Source organism: Malaya genurostris, chromosome 2 (genome assembly GCF_030247185.1).
Source record: "Malaya genurostris strain Urasoe2022 chromosome 2, Malgen_1.1, whole genome shotgun sequence".
NCBI classification, from domain to species: Eukaryota; Metazoa; Arthropoda; class Insecta; order Diptera; family Culicidae; genus Malaya; species Malaya genurostris.
In genome coordinates, this window is record NC_080571.1 from 25973375 (window position 1) to 25982824 (window position 9450).

Genomic DNA, 9450 nt, shown 5'->3' on the forward strand with positions numbered 1-9450 from the left:
GTGCACAGCGAGTTCGGCACCACAATACGGCGTGATTTAGGTTAGGCTCTCATGTGTAATCTAAAGTTTGTGGAAATTGTGCGATTTAAATTATATATGAAGTAAGTTATGTCTTTTGTGCTTACCTAACCCAGTTTCCACTCTAACTACTGTCAAACCGTTTGTTTGAAGCCAGTTCCGAATCATTGTTACATAATATAATAATAACTCAATACTGACACAGATTTTTTTAATTCGAAATCAAAAAGTGATTTGAAGTTCATCAATTTAGCCTGGTTGCCAGAGCAAATCGTGCAGTGGCCGAGGCTCCTACTCACATTATTAGATTCGAATGAATTCCTAATCGGCGAGAAATTGTCATTCGGAATTCCAGGTGGAAATCATAATGGATTCCAAATAAATTCCAACTCCAGAGCAACAACCGATAGCGAATTAATTTCGCCTCCAACCGGTTGGTTCGGAAATCTATCGGAATTGAGAACTGAATTGTCAATTCGTTTTCTTCTTATTCTTTCCCGATTTTGCACGTTTTCGTGCTGATTTTCAGTTTATTTCTCATGTAAACAGATATAACTGAATATTCAAATTTTAAATCTTCAAGTTTTTCGGATATCTAGAACTAGTAAATAACCAATTTTTCATAGAATTCCTGCATAACCTGTTGAAATTAGCTGGGAATTAACAAAAAGGCCTATCTTAGTTAGCATATATAATCCATTCCTCTTGCTTCCACATTATCGAGATGACGGATGAGCAATGAATTCTTAATCAACTGCTCGTTTCTGGATGCTCGATCAACCCGATTGACAGTGATAAATGTCATTGATATTTCGTTTATTTTAAGAATATGTTAGTGTAAAAGTTAGACGACATACGCCATTTCATTACACTCCAGCTCATTTTTGTATGTGTTACCCGTTAATTGGAACCCAAAGTCGAATTTGGATGGAATTTCGATAAAATTTTATCAAAATTCGGTTGATTTACCTCTCAAAAACTTGATAAAATCGGTTTAATTACCTCTCAAAAACTAAGCAAACTGAGTTTGCTGAACGAACTGGTTGTTACCGTGGCAATAGGTCACATGTATCCAGCTTGCTGCGGACCGCGTTCACGCAGAGAAAAATATTGTAAAAGTAACTAAATTTTGGTTTCTTGCAACGATTTATTTTATTGAAATAGTGACAAAAGAAAATTTGGTTTAATATAGCAAATATTGTTGCTTGAAATTACAAAACTAGATATTTGATCTCAGTGAATTAGTTTATTTCAATAAATATTTTGTTAAAAATAACAAATATTTGACTTGCTCATTCCTGCCAGTTTCTTAGCAAACAATTCCATAGTAAATTTAACTTGCAAAATCAGTTTACAATGATCTATCTATAGATGAAGGTAATCTTTATAATGATTTCAATTTATAAACTTGGCAGTTGAAATAAATGATAAGATAGAAACCTAAAATGATTATTATTTCTACTTACGTTTTTTGTTTCTCAAAATCCTTTTTTTGGTAATAAGTGTAAAATGATTTTTTTTTTCAAAATAATTTGGAGGGATATTTGTGATACATATTTTATCGATTTATTTTATTTCGGCAATTCTAATTACTTACATTTATGAAATGACTATTATTTCCAAACCACAATCATGACTCGATGTCCTTGCAGATCGGTCAAAATAGTGATATCCTATAACAATTTGTTTTGTAAAGAAAACGTGTTGTGTAATATTATGAAGCTTCTAATATTATTGATTATCAATACTTACACTTGGATTGCTGAAATGCCCCACGAAAAAGAAATGAGCAGATGAAATTTTACTTTTTGAAACACGTACAAACTGTTTTGTTTATTCACAGTTGAAAAAGTTTCTCTGGTTTATATGAAATATAAGTGACAAGGTTCATTTCAACAATAAACCGTGCTGTGTCATTACACACATTAGATAATAGATAAACGGAATCAAATTTTTTATTAACATGACGATATATTAGAATTGAATCAACATAGATATTGCCAATAAAATCAACTCAACTTCTGTTGATAAGCAAAAAATTGGTATTTTATTACAACAATAAAATCAGCTGGAACAGTAATTTTTTTCGTTTAGCTAGACCAAAATTTTAATTCACATCAAACAGAAATCATTGTTGATGTTGAAGGGGGAAATTGGTTTGAAACAATCATATTCTAGATAGAAATTACAAGAAATGAAATTTAAAAATCTACTAACTGTTTTGTTCTTTCAAACAAGCTCCATTTTTCTGCGTGTTGCTGTCTACTGCAACTGGCAGATTTCAACTGGTAAAACTAATTGCAATTGGTTTTATAGAATATATTGTAAGCGAGAATCAAATTCGTGTCATAAATTGGAAATTAGCGAACACAATCTCTCACTTGAGGATTTTTTTTAAATGCCCAGCTTACTCAGATTTTGAGATGAGTAATAACGGGTGGTTTTAAGGAGGTTTGATTTTTCAATAGGGATTACTCTACTGTCTGAAAGTTGTTTCGACAGTGTAAAGTGACGTCTTTACTCAGTATTGTTTGACGAATCATCATGAATAAAGTTTTCAAATCGTGGAATTTTATTTTGAAAATCAGTGTTCAATAAAAACTGTTTATAGCGCAAAATTCTCATCAGTGATGAGGCGCATTTTTGGTTGAATGGATACGTCAACAAGCAAAATTGCCGTATTTGGAGTAAAGACAAAACACACACCGTTCAAGAATCACCGATGCATTTCGATAAATGTATTGTTTGGTGTGATCTATAGGCTGGTGGAATCATCGGTTCTTATTTCTTTAAAAATGAGGAAGGACGACGCGTTATCGTGAATGGAAATCGATACAGAACTATGATCAATGATTTTTTGTTGCCAAATCTTCAAGATATGAATGTGGACAAAACGTGGTTTCATTAGGATGGTGCCACTTGTCATCGTGCGGCTGAAACAATCGACTCTTTGAAAGAACATTTCAACCACAATATTATTTTGATAATTACAACTTTTTGATATTCATCATTCATCTTTTGGACCAGATAAAAAATCCAAATGCGAGTGAGAAGAATCGAACCCATGTAGTCCGCGTGTAACCTGTCCAACTCAACAGTCAACGCGCAATGTCCGCTCTCCTTGGAGATATTTTGTCTGCATTATTTTACCGATCCTTTTATCGAAGTCATAGACTTTATTGCATTTATGTTTTATTGGACGGAATTATCCTGGGGAATATATATGTTAATTTGGAAAATTTGTTTGTAGAACAACCTGCTATACACGAAAAAAAAACGTGTTTTTAATCTTTCTTACTTTCATTTCCTTCTTGTCTGCTGGCTTCATATTACGCACATATAAAGTTATAATTTATGATTGGTTTCGATTGTATTGAGGTGTGTCTGCAGGCATAGGTAAAGCCATAAATTAGGGAACTCGTGAGAAACCTATGTAATTGCACTGACTTTCCCTCTCGGATCGGACTGACTGACTGACCAGAAACATTGTTTCGGCGGGAAATACGCTTGATGGGATTAGCACCGACGGAGTTGGGAAAAGACGATCGGTTACTATCAAATCGATACTCGATTCAAAGCGTTCAGTTATCGGGAAGCTCCTTGTTGTAGGGAGATGTCATAATAAATAATGGTCTTAAGATGATCGTCCCAGACTTTTGGTCCCCTTACAATTCTTTGTATTCGACGTGGAAAAAAAAGTTGTTCAGTAATGTGAGAAATGCGATCATCGTTTGGATGCTGGTGAAGTGTTACATCTGCGTTTTCCCTCACTTTAGCTGCGCGCAACAATTGGGACTATAACAATGTCAGGGCCTATCCTAGTTGGGTTTTCAAGAAAGAAACAGAAAAAAAGGATCAAAAGTCGTAAAACTGACCTCCATGCGATTTTCTGAGGTTGCTTTCGAATGGTTCACGGTCATGAAATACGGTTAGCTTTCATCTGCTTTTCTGCTTCCTTGGGTCCAGATTTATGTTTTTATACCTGCAGATTTGTTTGGGAAGATGGTCCACTTGAGCCGTGACCCTTCTTCGCTCTTTGGCGCATTCACCTACTATTCGTGCTGTTCGATTCCAATTTATTTGCTATTCAATAGAATTTTCATACTGCTTCATTTTCCGTTTTCAGACGAAAAATAGTTTTTTTTCTATTCTTCTCAATATTTTTCATAGAAATGCAAACGAAAAAAGATGAAGTTTGAAGTGGGTCATATATCACCCGACGGTTCGCCTTTACATGGGCAACCTACGGGGCTTATTTGTCGTTTGGAAGCAGTTGCACTCGAGCTCAAGGTTGGCCCGATTAGTATTTTTTCAACTCCCAGAGCGCAAACAGAATGAAACCACTCGAGTCGTCTTCATGCGTTTAATTCCAGGAGGGAATCGCTGGAAGCGATCTTATCTGTCATTTATCGTCACTCGGCACTATTGTGGTGGCCTGCAGGCGAAATTTGTAGATTGCTATCGTGGTAACGGAAAAAATAGCTGAACAGTAATTGGATTTAGGGAGGGCAAATGTTTGTAACACAAAATATTTTCGTTGGCTTACTCGGCGCAGATTTATTCTGTTTTATTAAAAATCAATTGACAACTAAGTGCATAAAAACACTACAGTAACGTAGCATCAAAGTTCGCTCGATATGACTATAAAGCGCTAATATAAAATTTACAAGCAGTAGTGGTTTAAGGCAGTAAAAATTCATTTAGTGTTTTTGTCTATTCGGTTACTTCACTCAAATTTGTTTGTCACGGTTTAAATAGAAGAAGCAGCATTTCAACAAAAAATGACAAGAGAAGATTTCTAAGTTCGAGACGCCTCAAAGATAAAACATCAATCATAGGATCTAAATGTCCTACCCAATTGATACTTTCGGAGCCAAATGGACTATCAATAAATACCTTCGACGGGTACCATACCATTTTCCATTTCGCCATTTTAGTTTTGTTAATAATGAAGGATAAAAAACGTTTTTTTTGAAAACAAACTTCATATGTTTATTAGTATTAGAGAAGCTGTTTTCGGTCTTTCTATTTTGACATTTGCACATTGTGTTTCATGATAGCATTACTAGTGCCGGAATCTAGCAATCAACTTCTTAAGTTTTACCTCTGAATTGAAAGTTTTAAGCGAAATAACATGTTTTCCCTTCGCGTTATTTCATATTTACATTCAAACATGTTTTCCCTAAATAACATGATATAGTTGTCAGTCAAGCACAACCCTGCTAGCATTTTCCGTCATTTTTCGGCCATGTCAATTGACAAACTGTTGTGAATTAAATCAAACTGTTGTGAATTAAATCAATCAATTGTGAATCTGCAAACGGGTTCAACCATTTTTGTTTTTTACTTTGTAATAATAGCAGTCACGTACCCAAGGCCCTGACCCCTCCTGAAATCAGAAACAGACGAAAAAAAGTTTGAGCAATATTATGGGGCTGTTGATCCTGTAGATTACACAGTGAGATAGAGGTTTCGAGAGTTACGTGATGGTCAAAACTCCACTGCCGTTAAAGTACGCAGCGGCGAACCCTACGAAGCAGAACTGAGTCAAAACCACATAAAATGGAGGATAAAACCGGGATAAAGAAATGAAGATAATAATACATAAAATGGTAGTTTAATTTGTGAAGCATATACGCTACGAGGCCTATCTGAGACAACGTCTGAGGTTTTAACCTCAAGGTCATTAGCCTCTACGGGCTAGAAAACTTTCTGACCCTATGTGCGGGGTTGGGAATCGAACCTAGGTGGGTTGCGTGAAAGCAAAGACATCATATTAACAAGATATCCAGCTCTCACATTTCCCGAACAAATCATTGGCAACATCCTTTTTTGCGAGCATGTCGCCCTCAGGTGAGTCCGCATCGAATCTCGTACATAGAAGTAGGGAAAATAAATATCAAATTCGTGCGCGCCAAAATAGCAGGGCTGCGCACCCATACAATTGACATGATATGTTGAATGTAATACCGTGCGATGGCGTTGCTGAACTGAATATTGATGTCGCTCCAAGCTGACAGGGTCTGGTGAAAGGCTTCGAATTACCCATCACGCTATACCCGTCCCCAATATGGAAACAAATATTTCATTCAACGAACCGTTTCACATAATATTAACGTGAAATAGGAAGCGTTACGTTGAGTTAAAAAAGCTAGAAAGCGTTTAGTACGACAATTTTCTTAAATTGAGGGTTACAAATCATAAGGAGTGTATCGAAAATAAGCTATACACAAATTTTCTTTCAAATTTTGATAAAAAACGATATTTTATTCAAACTAAAAATTGATCCTTTATTGTACGAGGATAAACTTGAGCATAATGAAAACCGGATGAAATTTAAGTTATTCCTTCACGAATATTTAAGCTTTTGTTCGAACGCTCTTCATCAAGTTCCGGACAAGTGTTGCATCGCATTTTTTGGACGCTTGAGTCCAAATTTTTATAGAACTCTTGCATGTTTCCAGCTGCTTTACCAGTCTTCTTGAAGACCCTCTTCACGATTGCCAAGTAACGTTCGATGGGTCGAAGCTGAGGGCAATTTAGTGGATTGATATTTTCCTCAACGAAATTTATACCCTTTTCCGCAAGTCAATTGACAGTGGTTTTGGTATAGTAAGCCGACGTTAAACCGGCCAAAACAGTGAAGGTATACTATGGTTCTTATATAAAGGCAGCAATCTCTTCTGGAGACACTCAGATCAATAGATTTCTGCATTTATAGTTCCGGCAGTGTAAAAAAATGATTGATTTCAAACCACAGGAACATATTGCTTGCCATACCAGTTCCTTTCGGTCAAATTTCTTCACTAGAATCGACCTGTCCGCATTGCTCACATCCTCCCCAACGACGACAGTAAAGTATTGTGGACCTGAACGGGTTTTTGAGCCCTCCTTTACACAAGTCTCATCGTCCATCCAAAACACTGCAAAACACGCGAAAACAATTGCCGGGTCTTGTTGCTGCTCGTTCTTCTGTTCTACACTTTGTTTCGAGATTTTCTGCTTCTTGAAGGTCTTCAGGTGATTTCTTGATACGCTGGATCATTCCGACACTCTATCATTCTTTTTTGGCCAAATCACGTATTGACATTGATTTGTTCTTCATGATTAGAGATACCACTTTCTGGTCCAGAGCCGGTTTTTGCCTCGTCCTGGTAGCTAATCCAAAGAATAGTGTTCCCCAAACTTATTAATTATGTTTTTAACACTGGCATGATGAATTCCAAACCGATTCGCCAATTTTCGCATAGTAATACCAAATACAAATTATAATACGGAATACTTCGACCAATTTTCGAGGACACATTTTACGCTATGTGGTACACTGTTAAGGTACACTGTCTGAGTGACAATGTACTTTATAAAATTTTCCATACAACTGGCAACGCTGAGGGGTACAATTTAATTCACCATAGTTACTGTTTATTATTCTGATCCCTGAGGTTATATCAGAAAAATTTTGCTATCAGGATTGTTTATTATTGTAAAGTAAGTTGAAAAGCGTATTATTTTCTTAGTAATTTAGTAATTAAAACATTTTTTTGATAGAATATAACATTCCGTGTTTTCAGCTTTGATTCGGAAAAAACCGAAAATAGTAATCAGGGATTATTCAGACGCCCTTGATTTCTCAAGGTATAAAAATCGGACATAGAAGAACTTCTCGTTGGAGTTATGCCAAAGGTGAGGAAACTGTACGATACCAAAATGAGAACATTAATATAAATTTTGGTTTCAAAAAGTTGTATATTTCTACTAAGCAAAATAAAAGCGTTGAAAAATCAGTGTATCTTTTTCAGATTTCATGCATCAATATTTACTTTAGTTCAAAGACAATCATGTGTCACTATTACATTTTAACTCTGTACATTCAATTTACTCAGCGTATGTAAGGTAAATGATCACGAGTTAGCTGTCGCATGATAAAAACAGTTACTATAAATATTCTATTTTCAAAGACAAATATTTCTGTACATTCAGTAAAAACCATTCAAGCGAAGAGGTTGTGTTTCGATTGTACTGGCTCGTGAGTTAACGGCTGCTACCGAGACAATTCTAAGCTTCAGGTAGTTAAACTGCCCATAGCAAACGCAATATTCGGGGCGTTTCCCGACTGGAAAGCTAGCAACGAAGGCCATCCCGTTCATACGCACAGAGGTGTAGAGACACAGAGGTGCGAGAGCATAGAAGTGACGAGTCACAGAGGTGCCATCGCATAAAGGTGCGAAGACGAAGGGGTGCAAAGGCACAGAGGTGCTAAAGCAACCCAGTGCTGATCTACCAGGTACCAGAATTTGTACGCTGCGTAGGATCAAAAGAGACGGCATATATCGCGAGGTGCTACACTGCAAGCATCGCATTTGATCGCCACCAAGAGCAAAAGCACTGTACCTGGGGTCAGGTACAGCAAGTGCAGTGGTGTTCACAACGACGGCAGAGCAACTGAGATAGCAGTAAACGACAGAAGACTGCCAATTGGAAACAGCAAAAGACTGCCAATTGGAAATCGTTGGAAGAGCTTCACGTCGTTCTTCACGATAAAGGAACAGAGACATCAGCTACAAGGTAGATTTAATTTAATTTATTTTTTATTTCTTATATCTGAAATTTTACTAAACATAAGTTTTTATTTTGGTATTATTAATTTACAAAAAAAATTTAATGTAATGGATGATCTCATGGAAGATCATCCGAATCCGATTCCGGATACTAGTAAAAGTTTAAATACTCCGAGGGCTAAACATTATCCACAGGGTACCACTGGGCCATGGATAGTCTATCTTCGAAAAAAAGAAAAGATTTTAAACTTGATGCAAATTACAAAGGATTTGACATCACATTTCTCTGAAGTTAAAGAAATCTGTAAGGTTAATAGAGATAAAATTCGAGTTGTAGTTAACGACTTGAAACAGGCAAACGATATTGTAACCTGTAAATTATTTGCTATTGAATATCGAGTTTACATTCCATCGAAGGAGGTAGAAATTGACGGTGTTGTGACTGAAGCAAGTCTGACAGCAGATGATTTACTTAAAAATGGAGTTGGCCGTTTTAAAAACTCCATGCTTGAGGGAGTTAAGATACTCGAGTGCAAACAATTGTACTCAGCATCTATTGTCGATGGAAAAAAGTCTTATCGTCCCTCAGATTCGTTTCGCGTAACATTTGCCGGATCTGCATTGCCTAGCCATGTCTATATCGATAAAATTCGTCTTCCTGTTCGGCTTTTCGTACCGCATGTTATGAATTGCACGAACTGTAAAAAATTCGGACATACAGCTACTTACTGTAGTAATAAGTCCAAATGTATCAAATGTCAAGGGCCTCATAAGGATAATCTTTGCGATAAAGATGTTGAAAAATGTGTTTATTGTGGGGAAAGCCCTCATGATGATCTTTCAGTGTGCGCTGCATTTAAGCTGCGTAAAGACA